The sequence below is a fragment of the Staurois parvus genome, unplaced genomic scaffold (assembly GCF_062004578.1).
Source record: "Staurois parvus isolate SC_StPar_1 unplaced genomic scaffold, SC_StPar_1.0 ptg000562l, whole genome shotgun sequence".
In the NCBI taxonomy this organism is placed as follows: Eukaryota; Metazoa; Chordata; class Amphibia; order Anura; family Ranidae; genus Staurois; species Staurois parvus.
Genome location: NW_028318358.1, coordinates 10,065,874 through 10,081,691, shown reverse-complemented (window position 1 = coordinate 10,081,691; position 15,818 = coordinate 10,065,874). Strand labels below are relative to the sequence as shown.

The window sequence follows — 15,818 nt, the reverse complement described above, 5'->3', positions numbered from 1 at the left end:
TTTTTTTAAGGAAGTTCTTTTTATTCAAGAAAAATACTATTCTAATGTGTTTTACATATGATGCACCATATGGCAACGTAGAACTAAGGCCAAATTTGTTTTGTATTATAGAACTTAGAGTAAAGCTAGCAATACACACAGATTTTTTTTGTTCATCATGAGTGAAAGAAATCTAACAGATCCCTCCATCCATGGCAAACAGCGCAGAGGGACGAACCTTTCCTGTCGCCAGCTATGGGCACCAGCTGATGGGCTGCAGTCACTGCTGGCCTGGACATTTTCTGCCTGACTTCATCAATCTCTAGATTGAAGTTCGTTGAGCCAGATGGTGATGGCAGAGCCACCTACGGATACATTTTGGCTGATTCAACTGGAAACATCAAACATTTGATCCCTGTATGCCCACTCTAAATGATGGTTATAATCCTTATAACATTTTTTTATTTTTTTTTGCAATCAGGGTTCCTTTCACTTCCTGTCCAAAAGCCGTAATAAGAAGTAAGAGGAAATCTCTCCAAAGTGAGGGAAATTCCTGATTGCCACCAGGGTCTCCAGAACTAGTGTCCTCATTGGAAGGTTTACCCTTAGGTCTGCACTGGTGACAATTCAGAATTTATTTATTTATTACAGGTACTTACATAGCACCATCAATTTATGCAGTGCTTTACATATATATTGTACATTCACATCAGTCCCTAACCCTCAAGGGGCGCACAATCTAAAGTCCCTAACTCACATTCATATATACACATACTAGGGCCAATTTAGACAGGATCCAATTAACCTACCATACTAGGGCCAATTTAGACAGGATCCAATTAACCTACCAGCATGTTTTTGGAGTGTGGGAGGAAACCAGAGTACCCAGAGGAAACCCACGCAGGCACAGGGATAACATGCAAACTCCAGGCAGGTGGTGTTGTGGTTGGGATTTGAACCACGACCCTAGTACTGCCAGGCAGAAGTGCTAACTATTTAGTCACTGCGCTGCCCAAATTTGGGATTGTCTTTCACTTTCACTCTCAGTAATAATAGTAAAGAGAAAAAACAGAGAAGGTTAATCTCTCTAACAGGGCAACAGGCAGCAATAAAAACCTGACAAAGGAGTATATATGTTACAAAATAGAGCCAACACTGATATGGTGGGCTGAAACATGTCAGCGTTGGCTCTACTTTGGAGCGTAAGTACTCCTTCGGATTGAATAAAGATTGATTTTATCAATATTCCCCTGTTTGCCAACTTTACCTTGGAGGTCTTTTGTGTGTGGGTTGGAGACCGCTTGTCAAGCACGGTGAATGAAGAGAGTTCTAGCCCACCATATATCCACAATTGGGTTGTAGTTTTGGTACTTTACTTGATTAGTTAAGCTCCAAGGTTACCCCGTATAAGAAAATGGTGAAATTGGAACTCCCGATATTCATATCCTTTGACTATAAAGGAAGGAACAAAATAAAATCTCTGGAATATTCCTCTAATTAAAGGTTCATTTTGAAGGATAGGAATAGTCCTCAACTTTGCTCAAAAGTTTGAGTCGTGCAATAAAATCTACTTATTCAACAGTAGAAGGAACTTTGATTTCAAACATGCATTCACCAGCCACTTTATTATATACAGTACACCTGTTCAATTATTTGGTAGCACAAATTGCTAATAAGCCAATCACATGGCAGCAAGTCAATGAATTTAGAAATCTAGACGTGGTGAAGATGACTTGCTGAAGTACAAACCAAGCATCAGAAAGGGGAAGAAAGGGGATTTAAGTGACTTTGAATGTGGCATGGTTGTTGGTACCAGACAGGCTGCTCTGAGTATTTAAAAAACTGCTGATCTACTGGGATTTTCACACACAACCATCTCTAGTGTTTACATAGAATGGTCCAAAAAATTAAAATATCCAATGAGCGGCAGTTGTGTGAACAAACATGCCTTGTTGATGTCAGAGGTCAGAGGAAAATGGGCGGACTGGTTTGAGATGATAGAAAGGCAACAATAACAATATGAACCAAAATCTCCAAGGAATGTTCCCAACACCTTGTTAAATCTATTCCCTGAAGAATTAAGGCAGTTCTTAAGGCAAAAGGGGGTCCAACCCCGTAATAGTAAGGTGTACCTGATAAAGTGGCCAGGGAGCATATTTCAGAATTGGGTCCAGTCAGTAAGCTACAAAATAATTTTTTTGCAATATTCAAGCTATGTAATGGGTGAAAAATCTAACTAGGTATTTGAGGTCAGCATCCATCAGTGCTATCGGTAACCTGCATCTCCCAGCATGCTGGATGAGGTATGCTGCCTAGGTATTAAACTGTTCACTAACGAGTACAACTGCATGATGGAGCTAGGTACTTATTTAAACAGCAAGCGAACATTACTTATTGCATTGTAGCTGTGTATGGAAAGAGTAGACCGCTTTATAACTGAATAAACTTTTTATCAAGCTGGTGAAAGGCTTTGTGGAGAACCACATGGCTCCACCAGTCTCACTCTCCAATGTAAATAAATATTTTTTTTTTCTGAGTAGCTTACCCTCCTAATTAAAAAGCAAAAGGTGTGGGAAGGCTGAGAATGAATCTCTGGGGTAGAGATGGTCTTAATCCCAAACCCAAACGTCTTTAGCTACAGAATAAACAGGACTAATGGACAGAGGGTGAGCACTAAGGATTAAATGTCTGTTTGAGAAGGAGGTCTATATGGATGGACAGAAGGATCCGAAATAGATCTAGATAAGGAAGCAGGAAAGGTAAATGCTTTTAGGGTGATAAGAAATTTAAAAGAGAAAAAAAATAATAGTCTGCTTATATTTAAAGATCTATTATCCTTCAGCATCAGACTGTTATTCTGTGCCTCCAGTAGGCACAGGGATAGACAGATCAGCACTGTTAACAGGGTATCACCTTGTTACATGGGAATCCCCATTCAGCCATTCATGAGTCTCTGGCCCTGTGCCAAGGAAAGCTTGGAGATATTATTATGAAGGATGGAATGTTCTCCTCATATAAAAAAATAACATGCCATCTGGGATAAAAAATATTGCAATGTTATGTACATATGAAATGAACAGTGGGCAGTTACTATGTTACAGCAGTGTGTATCATAAACAACTGGCACATTTTTTTCTCATAAAGTGCTTATTTCAGGTATTTTGGTATTTTAGGGTTGCTTATCTCCTCTAACCACTTGCAGTGATTTCCTATCTAAATGCACTCACTCCACTGGCGACTGCACATAGTTGGTCTGGACCAGCTTCCAGATAGTGACAGTGATGTTCTCACATCTGTACAATGCATGTTGACACAGCCAATTGTAGAGTCAAGCAGGGGGGCATGTGACTTGGTGAGCACAGTTTGGAGATGGGAAGAGTCTTAACAAGGACTTTATCGGAAAGATCAACAGGTATAATTTTAATGAAAGCTGCAGATCTAACAAGACTGAGAACAAAAGATGTAAAACTACATGGACATGTTTAATTTTGTATGAGATTTGTAATGGTTGGGTTAAGGTCTACTTTAACCAGTTTCACAGAGCTGTGATCTAATGTTTTAACATTTGGTGGTAGGCTGTCTTGATCTTTTCAATCATTTTACAATCAAAATCTGGTGGAAACAGTTAAATCATTGTAGTGTGTATGGCCAGCATAAGAGTTAAGTTTTCATCCTGTATATCTGGTCTGGCACTGTAATTCCCTGTAAATGCGTGTAACTGAAACCTTTCTTCTCATTACAGTCATTCAGAATGCATACTTTCCCAGTTCCTTCTAATAAATATCAGGCCAGAAACACATGGTGGTGAATGCCACAGAGTATGGTGAGTCACCGCCTGAATTAAGAATATGAAGAGCATTCTTCAGTAAAGAGGCGACTGATCCATAGGCAGATAGCAGAGACATCAGGAGCTGCGATGCTACAGAAATACAGCATGGAGGACGATCTCTGCATATGACAGGGAGCAGAAAAAGTAAGGAATATTTCCCTACATGTGACAAAATGTCATGAGCTGGCTGAAAATATTTCAGTCTGAGCACACAATGACTGTTTCAGCTCCAGCACATCTCTCATCTTTCATTAGAATCAATAAGAGATAAGCAATGTATGGCCACAAGGCCATTTTGGAAGCTGTCCAAGTTTTAAACATTTACAGGTTTATTGCCAGCATACATCTATTAATATACATATGCAGAAGAATTGTCAGCATATCATTAAAACCCTTGCTCCTTTTTTGGGGACACCCTGTGTGTCAGGTTATGTCAGCATGTCACCGGGACAAGAATTGAGGAAAATCTTCCCAATAGAGACAAAGGCAACAGAAAAAAACAAACAGAGCTTGTAACCTTTCTGTTCTTTGTCCAAAATAAACCAAAAAGTTTTGGCTGGAGCTGGGTTTAATAAATGCAATCACATATACCAGTTAATAGGGTGGTGGCAAATCCTTTGCACACATAGTTCATTGTGGATGTTGTCTGACTACTGCAGCATTCTTCCATCATCTGGGTCCACCTTTCTGCATGGCAGTATAGACGTGGAATACTGTTCAGCAGACATTGTCCAGTGTTTCTCCAGAATTGCTAGGGGTTCTCTGAGGAAGGGCTGACTAACCTCCAATCTCATGGTGCTTACATAATTCTGGGTTCAATGCCACTTGGCAGTCAGAAGCATGGCACCAATGATCTTGTAAACTGTCTGTAATGGTAACATTGTTAACATCTTCACACTGTCCATCAATGTAAAGGGCACACTTCCCACTGATCATCAATGTAAGGGGCATTCCCCTCACTGATCCTCAATGTAAGGAGCATTCTTCCTGTTGACCACAAATTTAAGAAGCATTCTGCCCCCTAATCACCAAAGTAAGGGGCATTCTTTTAACTGATCACCTATGTAAGAGGCACTGTTTCCACTGATCACCAATGTAAGGGGCATTTTTCCCACTGACCATCAATGTAAGGGACATTCTTCCCACTAATCAGCAAGGTCAGGGACATCCCTCCCACTGATCACCATTGAAGGAGCATTATTTCCACTGACAACCAATGAATTTTAACCGGGGCTCCCAGAGACCTGAACATTATTTCAAGGGTTCAACTGTAGTAAAAATGTTGATAACATCTGCTGTAAAGGCACCTACTGACATAAAATCAGAAAATAAAAAAGAATGCGTATAATCTAGCATGTATAGTAGACCTTTCAAAATATACAGTGCTCAAAAAAATGAAAGGAACATTTTTTAATCAGAGTATAGCTTCAAGTCAATTAAACTCCTGGGATATTGATCTGGTCAGTTGAGTAGCAGAGGGGGTTGTTAATCAGTTTGTGCTGCTTTGGTGTTAATGAAATCAACAGCAGTTGAACTAGATGTGCAACAATGAGACGACCCCCAAAACAGGAATGGTTTTACAGGTGGAGGCCACTGACATTTTTTTCCCTACTCATCTTTTCTGACTGTTTTTCATTAGTTTTGCATTTGGCTAGGGTCAGTGTCACTATTGGTAGCATGAGGCGATACCTGGACCCTACAGAGGTTGCACAGGCAGTCCAACTCCTCCAGAATGACACATCAATACGTGCCATTGCCAGAAGTGTCTCCCAGCACAGTCTCAAGAGCATGGAGGAGATTCCAGGAGACAGGCAGTTACTCTAGGAGAGCTGAACAGGGCTGTAGAAGGTCCTTAACCCATCAGCAGGCCTGGTTTCTGCTCCTTTGTTCAAGGAGGAACAGGATGAGCACTGCCAGAGCCCTACAAAATGACCTCCAGCAGGCCACTGGTGTGAATGTCTCTGACCAAACAATCAAAAACAGACTTCATGAGGGTGGCCTGAGGGTCCGACATCCTCTAGTGAGCCCTGTGCTCACTGTCTGGCACCATACAGCTCAATTGGCATTTGCCACTGAACACCAGAATTGGCAGGTCCGCCACTGGCACCCTGTGCTTTTCACAGATGAGAGCAGGTTCACCTTGAGCACATGTGACAGACGTGAAAGGGTCTGGAGAAGCCGTGGAGAATGTTATGCTGCCTGTAACATCGTTTGAGCATGACTGTTTTGGTGGTGGGTCAGTGATGGTCTGGGGAGGCAACACATGGAGGGATGTTCAGACCTCCACAGGCTAGACAATGGCACCCTGACAGGCAGTTCCTGGAGGATGAAGGAATTGATAACATTGAATGGGTTATCATGTTTCGGTCCATCCGACACCGTCAGATTGCACCTCAGACTGTCCAGGAGCTCAGTGATGCCCTGGTCCAGATCTGGGAGGAAATACCCCAGGACATCATCTGTCGTCTCATTTGGAGCATGCTCCGCCACTGTCAGGCATGCATACAAGCACATGGGGGCCATACAAACTACTGAGTACCATTCTGAATTACTGCAATGAAATTTCAGCAAAATGGACTAGCCTGCTGCATAATTTTTTCATTTTCATTTTCAGGTTGTCTTTGAATTTAGTCCTCTGTAGGTTGATCATTTTCATTTCCATCAAACGATGGGGCATCCTTACGTTCCTAACACATTATCCAGTACATATCAGTATAGATATCCAGCATGAGATTTTTCCCCATTGAGATCTGATGTGTTTTCAAAGTGTTCCTTTACTTTTTTAAGCAGTGTATATAGAGTCAATGGGCCTGGTTGAAATGAAATGTTAGAATGTGTAATTGACAGTATCACATTTGTATTGAAGTCTTAAATTAATGAACAATCTGGTGATAGAGCATATGTTGATAAAGGCAGGGTGATAAATAATTTGAAAGTTGTGGGAAGTGACTGAAGCAATGACAGAAAACTAAAAAGAACAGTAAAAATTGCCTATCCAACCTTACCCTATGCTTCCAAAAGCTCAACTCCAGACAACTGCTAAAATCACCGCCACATAGCAAAAAAACTAAGAATCTGAATATGACTTGGTATAAGCTTTTTAGGGCTGGATTCACACTGTTGTTTTTCGGTGAAACACGTTGGTGCGCTGTGGTGGCATTCATTTTGTATAGCACCCCAATGTACCTGCATTGCAATACACTGCAATGAATAGTAACACACTACTGTGCATTTGGGTACACTGTGTTAATTAAAATAATGCATACTGTGCGATGTGGGGTGTGGAATGGTGGAATTACTAAAAAATAATGTGTGTGTTCATTACACGCATGCAGGTTACCACGCTGCATCAGTGTGAATCCAGCCTAAAGCTAGTCTGGGGCAAAACCAGAGGTCAAGGAAAAACTGTCACCAGCACACCGAGGATCACCAATATGGGTCCAAAGGTTTTAATAAACCATCACATAGTTACAGCAAGGCAACGTTTCGGAGTCTCGCAGGACCCTGATGAAGGGGTCCTGCGAGACTCCGAAACGTTGCCTTGCTGTAACTATGTGATGGTTTATTAAAACCTTTGGACCCATATTGGTGATCCTCGGTGTGCTGGTGACAGTTTTTCCTTGCTGATTTTGTTTGGTTCCAGCCGACGGTCACTGCAGCACCTACTTATACATACAGCCATTTTTAACGCAGGAACGTGTGCGTTTGGATTATACACTTGAAAACCAGAGGTCAGTCACATGTACTGCCATACATATGTGCTGACAGGGATTTTGCAGACAGGAGAAGAAGACAACTGACAAAGGGGGAGGCTACTGCTGTTATTTCACTGTATAATCACAGACTGGAGGCAGAGAGGTTACCCAGCATTATTACTTAAAGCAGAACTAAAGGCACACATACTGTACTTACCTTAGTTCCAACAGTTTAAAGCCCGCGAGTACTGGTCTTCAACCATTTTAATTGGCCAGAGCAGATTGACGTTACTCCTGCGCATGTACACTGGCAGTGTGCCAGAATGTAAATGTACATTCTGCAAAGTTTTGTGAACGGGTAAGTGTACTTTATTGTAGAAGAGACATTGCATGTTTGCACCCTGCCTGTCTGCAATTTTTTAGTTTTTAACTTTAGTTCCACTTTAACTGTAAAATGAAAAAGTCTGGTCACCAACCTGGCTGTGCTGTGTATATTTCAAGACAGGATGGACAAAAATACAAATCATTTGCCAGGTAAAACAGCTCCCAGACATAAGTATTACATCTGTGTATTCACCTGTTCTCCTGAAAATTAGCTTTAAATTATTAGTTTCCCTGTGTGACTCATTTTTACTGCAATTATACCATTATGTATCAATTATCAATTCAGGTGAGATAATGGGGTGGTAAATGTTTTTTTGTTTGTGTCAATATTTCTTGCAAGATTCCTTTGCTGAAGACAACTTGGTCATTTTTCAGAAGCAAAAATAAAGGCTACCCATAGATACTAGATAGCGATCTGAAGAAATGGACAATTTCAGCTTGAAGGTTTGCCTGAGGGTTTTTTTGATTAAAAAAATATTCCTATAAAAGATCTTCCATAGTTGGCTGGACAGCACAGTGGTTTGGTGGTTAGCACCTCTGCCTTGCAGTACTGGGTCCTTGGTTTGAACACTGGCTAGGACACTATCTGCATTGAGTTTGCATGTTCTTGTGTGCTTTATGAATGCATCCTGTTAAGTTAATTGTCTCCTGTCCAACATGGCCATAGTATGTATGAGATAAGGACATTAGACTGTAAGCTTTTCAAAGAGAAGGTAGTGACGTGAATCAATAGTTTGTAAGGTCCTGTGTAAATGTATAATGCTATACAAATGCCTGTAGCAAATGAAATACATAATAGAACAGTCGTACACAGTATGCTAACACAATTTCTACACGTGGAAGTATCATTTTGATATTATTTTGCGCTATTGTAGCATGTATACTTTGTGAATAAAAGATCTTTTTTGAAAAATAAAATATCTACTATGACCACAAAGGTCTTTCTTACAAGACCACATTGATGCAAACATCTTTTCCAAGTCTGGCAAGTGCCATTATAATATACTGGACTCAGGGACCATGGTGCTGATTCGCATATCAATGATATACATGTCAATTTGGGAGACACAGGAATAACAGTAAATCATTTATTGGTGACAATTTTTTTCTTATGTGTATGGGCTCCTGAAAGAAGAGGGACAAACGTGGATCCATGGTCTCCACAAGGCATTCCTTCAGTAAAAAGGGTTAAACAGGTGAAGTTAATTGAAAAATCCTTTCCTTTTGTCCTCAGGGGAAAACAAAAAGATTCATCTTCTAATACAATTAAGGAAGCTAATCTGTCAGATACGATCAGAGGCTGGTGTCTCTCTCAAACAACAGGCAGTAAAGTCATTACATTAGCCATCATCAAGCTTCCCCTAGGAAAACAAATAGGGACTTCTGTTCAGAAAGTGGGAGAGGGTTTCCTCTCACCAGCAGGCCATGCTGTGATGGAATCTAAAGGGATTAAAGGAAACATATTTTTTTCCTTAACTGGCACCATAGCAAATATGTGATATAGCTTTGCAGACAAGGATAAAAAAGAACAACATAAAATTGTATATAACAGCATTAGATGAGTCCCATTAAGTGTCAGTCATCTTGATGAGTTCTCCAAAAAAAAATAAATAAATTGAGGACTCTAAACCAGCAGACAATTATATCAAATTAGGAATAAAGATGATCTGCACTGTTGCAAACGTATGTTAAACAATGATTGCCACTTAGTGGGCAAACATGAGTCAGTGCTGCAGTCACAGACTATGTATAGACTGTATATTATGGAGAGAACATGTGAGAATCCTCAATGGATTACTTTATTCCCATCTGTCAGCTTACTTTATTGCCTCTTAAAGCGGAACTAAACTATCTGAGCACCACAAACCACAAATGCTATTTATTACTTTTTAATATTCAAAGCAAACTTACCCATCCATTCAATTCTCCATGTTATTTTGTTAAGAGATCACTTTGAAAAACATCCTCGCGACCATCTTGAGTAACATTTAATTCCTGGAATCTATCTGCCCTTGGCTCAGGCATGCATACAGGAGGGTGTGCTTAGCTGAGAAAGCCCCTCTTCCTCTCCTCAAGATGAAAGAAAAAAATGCCCAAGAAGACTCCTGGGATGTATGGCATAATTTGAGCCTGAGCCAGAAATCAGGAAGCAACTGACTGAAGCCTAGTACTCACTATGAGAAGATCGGATGACTGGTCATTTAATTTTCCACTAAAGTGCGTATCATGACGCAGCCGGAAAATTCTTGGATGAAAAAGGCAAACACCTACTAGCGTAGTAGTAGTAGTACACATTAAACGCAATAGTAGTTGTAGTACACATGAAACGAAAAATCGGATGTTGTGTTCATGTGTATGATAAAAATATTCTATTCGGTTTTTGTCATCTGAAAAGTTGGAATCAGCTGTCGAAAGCCCTATACCAATGATCAGATAATTGTCCAATCGTTCTTTGTACAGAAATTTTCGTACAATTTTCTTATCGTGTGTACGGGCCATAAGGCTAGCAGCATAAGGATTAAAGATAATGTTGACTACAGTGTTTATTTCTGCTTTGAAGAAGACCTGTACTTAAAAGGATATACATAAGCTGCCACTACTGGCCTTCTGAAAATGCCAGTGGCCTGGCTATCTTTGGCCCTGATACTTTGAGATAATGATGAGGAAAAAGTATTTAGCTTATAAAATCAGAGGTCACAAATCCAGATGCCAAATTTGCTAAAGATGTCAACATTCTTCTAGCCTCTCTTTGATCAAGAGAGTGTGGCGTACGCATGGATTTGAATGTAAAAATACTAAGCAGCTGCCCAGATTTTTGTATTTTGTTTTGCTGATCTATACGAATCACAGGCCTATTAAAACAATGGGCTTCATTTAGATCAGTACAAAAAAAATGCTTGAATGCATAAAAATGTGGCGTTTTTAGGCTTCTGTATATAAGAGGCCTAAAAGTAGCTAATTAGTTTTGGTACAAATGTGATACAGTAACACAGCGCAATAAACAAATCAACTTTGTAAATATTTATTAGATTTCTTATATCCTTACACTTGCATGAGCATTTTATGTATCCTTTATGTCCATGGAAAAAATTTAAATTTTACAGAGTATTCACATAGACATAACATTCAACGAGTAAGGAACGTTCCCTCTATGAACCGGCCAGCTGGAGTGTGATGTTGATTTCCACCAAGGAAGCTGAGTGCATGGAGTTTGTATATACTTCCCCTGTTTACACTAACCCCACAATGTTTGCTGCTTTATTCACAGCTATATCATAGATAACAAAATAAACATAGAGCAAAGAAAAACAGAGGAGAATCTTGCAGCGAGCAATCATTTATTTCATATATGTTAGTAAAAAAGGTAAAAAGATAAAAGCACATAACTAGTCATTTTTTATTGTTCTTGTATTTTTTTGGGGTGAATTCTTGTATCTTATAAGAGGTAGTTGTCCTGTTTCTGAAATAGCAATAATGAAAAAAATCTAGTAAAGGGAAATACATTCACAGAACAATCTCATGGCATTTGAGTTTTATAGGGTATGTTTTTTTTTCTTTAACTCAATTTTTATGTATTTAATTTTCTATGATGTCTCTTCATTCAAAGCTATAATTAGCCTACACAGCACACATCAAGGATTGCATCAAGCTACACACACTATTTTATGACATCTCCTGACAGCTCATTGTGATGTCCACCGTAAAACCTTTCTCAGCAGCTTTTTGGCAGAACAGAACTGGAAGTGAATCTCCCTGCTAAGTATCTGGATGTAATTGTTCCTTTGTGCTTCTGCACCCAAAATCACTCAGTGTGACAAATAGGTTATGGATGAAGCATAATGGACTTAAGGTACAATTAAATTGCATGAGATAAGAGTTTATCTCTCTGCCCTGCCTGCAGAGGAGCCTGGAGATAAAAACTTCAGATAAACACTTAGAATTCAACAAAATCTGATACCTGTCCTCCCTTCTTAAGCCCCATACACACAATGAGAATATTGGACAAATGATTGCCCCTTTTTTTTGCATGCTAGTCTCATATTGAAAGTGAAGAAGTTACTAAAGTTCCGAAAATTCTTGTACAATAGAATAAATATTCAAAAGTAATGTCATGTATTGTAATGTATTTGTATTGTATTTTCGGATGAAAACTGTACTGCTTAAACGAAAATCGTATGATCTGGTATCGTACAAGAAAACTTTTCATGCTTGTCCCTTCAAATAAAAGCGGTATTTTTCGTACGATTTACTGATCATGTGTACTAGGCTTGACAATTAACACCTGTTAGATTGGTGATACACAGGTTGAGACTGCCATACATTTAACCTCCTTAGCGGTATTCCCGAGTGTAGCTCGGGGTAAAATTTCAATACCAAGAGTGGTAACCTCGAGCTACACTCGGGCTTACCATGCGGTGTTGCTCAGGGGGTTCCTGCAGCACTTACCTTGTCCTTCACTCCCGTGATGTGTCCCCTGCCATCTCCTCCGGCCAATACCAGCATCCGGCTTCTGTGTTCCGGTCCCTATGACGTCGGGATGTACGGGCGCCGGAACCGGCGGAAAATTTGACATTTTTAAAAAATGTCATTTTTGCTGTCATTGCTGTTTCAATGCATTTCACATATATTTTGTCCCTACTGCTTTGTCCTGTGCCCTGCCTAAATTTTGACTGTTCTTTCTGCCTGGAAACTTTACGTCAAAAGCGTCCCTTTACGTCAAAAGCGGTTTTAGAACAGCGATAGTAAATCAGAACCACTTGCAGAATTGAGTGATAATGATTTGTGGTGAAATTCGTCATCAGACACTGAAAACGATTTTGCGACTTTGCTCGGCGATGTGCGAATTTGCCTCTGTATTTCAAATTTCAGTGTTTTTGGTTTGATTATATTATTGAATCAAATTTATTATTATATTATTATTTTTTATGATTATTTATTAAATTATAATTTATGATTTCGTGTTTCAAGTTTTATCATATCCGGAATGTTTACTAGACTCTTGTTCGGACAGATTTCAGTGAGTTATTCCTAAAAATTACAGCCTACAATAAAAAACTACATATTTCCATGCAAAAAAATGGTACCGCTTTCAGCACAAAAAATCGGAAATAATCATACCGCCAAGGAGTTTAAAAGAATATTTTGGTGTAATATGTACCTATGACAAAAGCTGGGCATACACGAACAGAAATTCGGCCTGTTTAGTCCCAACAACCAGAGTAGAAATGTGTAGTTAATTGAGCATTCTTATTATAAAAGAAAAGGTTTGTATTATATACGCCAGATAACTGTGCATGCTTACACATATAGATGAAATGTGTATATCTGACAGTGGCTGGGTCAAGAAAGGTCTTTCTGTGGTCAGTTCACTGGCATGCCCATCTGCCCGTTAATATCTATCATTCATCAAACACTTGAGTGCTGTAGACAAGAACGCACAAAGTCCTCATTCTGGAGGACAGAACAGTATGAGTAGAATACTGAGGAATGAGAAAATAATACAGGGGAATGCGTGCAGAAAGGTAACGTCCGTATAAGAGGTGCGAGCTACATCTGCAGCAGTATGGGGTAATATTTTCCAGGTGCTCAGCCAGCTCACACTAAAATGAAAGCTGTCACACTCCATTCACAGCTGAAACTTGCCTAACCCCTTCTAATACAAAGACTCTGTTAACCCCTATATGCCCTGTACATGGTAAATTAACATGGAAACAATCCTTATAAATGGGCTTCATAATCATTTTTATTTTTAATTGTCATAAAGCTATAATCTGTCTATGGTTATGCATGTTTAACTTGCTAGGGGAAATTGCAGATTACAGCTAAAATCACTTTTTGACAACATTGTTCACCCAAACTATTCAGTATATGAACAAATGTTTACAAGCATTGGTGGCTTTTAGTGGGCTATAAGGTACCCATAGATATTAGAAGATTAGTGACAAACAGCAAGCAAATACCAAGGTCTGAAAGATCTCTTCAAGGTCATGCTTGTGCTGAGGGTGCCATCCCAAGGACATAGGTGCCAAAGTGCAATCTCTGACCATTTTGAAAGACAAAGTTCCTTTGATGGTTGGTTTGTTCGGGTTTATCTGACCACCCTTAAATGTTTCTGACTATATATATATATATATATATATACATATACACACACACACACATATCAGCCACAACTTTGTGACCACCCACCTAATATTGAATAAATCCCCCTTTTGCTGCCCTGGACCATCGAGGCATGGAGGCCACAAGTCCTCTGAAGGTACGCTGTGGTATTTGCCACCAAGCCATCAGTAGCAGATCCTTTAAGTCCTTTAAGTTGTGAGGTGGGGTCTTCATGGATTGGACTTGTTTTTTTTTTAGCACATCCCACAGATGAGCAATTGGATTGAGATCTGGAGAATTTGGAGGCCAAGTCAAAACTTCAAACTCATTGTGTTCCTCAAACTATTCTTGAACAAATTTTGCAGAATGGCAGGGCACATTTTCCTGCAGAAAGAATGAAAGAGGCCACTGCAATCTATGCGGAAGATATATATTATTCACCAAAATTATAATAGTTCCATTATTATTAGAGAAATAATTTTCATATAGCTTTCATTTGTACATCATTTGGTGGAACTGTCCATCCTTTGGAACCAAATCCCTCCATTCCTCTTTCTTCTTCAAATGTCTCTCATTTTGGTCTCATTTATAGTCCTCCATATAAATTTTACACAAGTTATACCACCCTAAACCTTTTATCCAACCTCTAAAGTAATGTATTGTTGTAAAAAACAGTAAAAGAGAAAAGTAAATACAAAAGCACCTTTGTGTTTAACCAATTCCGTGCCACCATATAGCAGAAATAGCAGTGACACCATTCGCAGCCTTGGCTGTCAATCACCGGGTCCTGGTGGATTACTCGCCAGCACCCGGTGATCGCCGAGTATCTCCGACAGGGGAGAGACCTGTGTATAAACAACACAGATCTCTCCCCTGTCAGCTTCCGCTATAAGTCGCTAATTGCCACCAGTACTAGTAACAAAAATAAAAAAATTCCAGTATATATACCACCATTTGTAAATGCTATATCTTTCAAATTTTTTTTTTAGCAAATACATGTAGCAGAATACATTTTGGCCTAAATTTATGATGAAATTAGATTTTTTTACTGGACATGTTTAATAGCAAAAAGTCAAAAATATTGGGGTTTTTTTCTTAAAATTGTTGGTCTTTTTCTGTTTATAGCGCAAAAAATAAAAACCGCACAGGCGATCAAATACCACTGAAAGAAAGCTCTATTTGTGGGAAAAAAGGACATAATTTTCATTTAGGTGCAGCGTTGCATGACCGTTCAACTGTCAGTTAAAATAGCGCAGTGCCATATCGCAAAAAATGGCCTGGTTAGGAAGGAGGGTAAATTCTTTGAAGGGCAAGTGATTAACCAATCATTTTTTTGCATATTCATCCTTCCTAGTTTAATGTCCTGTTTACACCTGTGTGTTTTAGATGTGGTGCCTTTAGAAAAATCTGGCTTGCTGCATCTCTTATGCACTTTAATGAAAATGCATATTATATAGAGTTCAATGGAAAAGCACCTAAAAAGCAACTAAACGCACCTAAAACACACCACATAGATGTGAAGCAGCCCTAAGAAACTGGCGGGGATGGGTCCTCTGCCTGCATACTGTGTGCTAAAAGGATCTTTCTCATCTCAGAAAGTTGGGAGGTATGTGCTTTAGACCTTCTCTGCAAATAACTAAATGAGCCACTACTAACTTGCAAGATGAGAAAGAGCTACTTTGATGTTGACTGTCTTTGACTGAAGATGTGACCATTCCAGGAAGGTATCAGAATCTGTATCCAGCAATACCATGGTCACTTCCATTGTCCCTGATCAATATGAAGGCGCACCCATACACTACAACTTATCTCTGTCTCTCCCGTTTCAG

General features: G+C 39.4%; 1 protein-coding gene across 1 annotated transcript in view; it reads right to left on the bottom strand.

The window, feature by feature from the left end:
• RARG (retinoic acid receptor gamma) overlaps positions 1–15,818 on the bottom strand; it is a 263,440-nt gene that overhangs the window by 131,488 nt on the left and 116,134 nt on the right. The window lies entirely within an intron of this gene.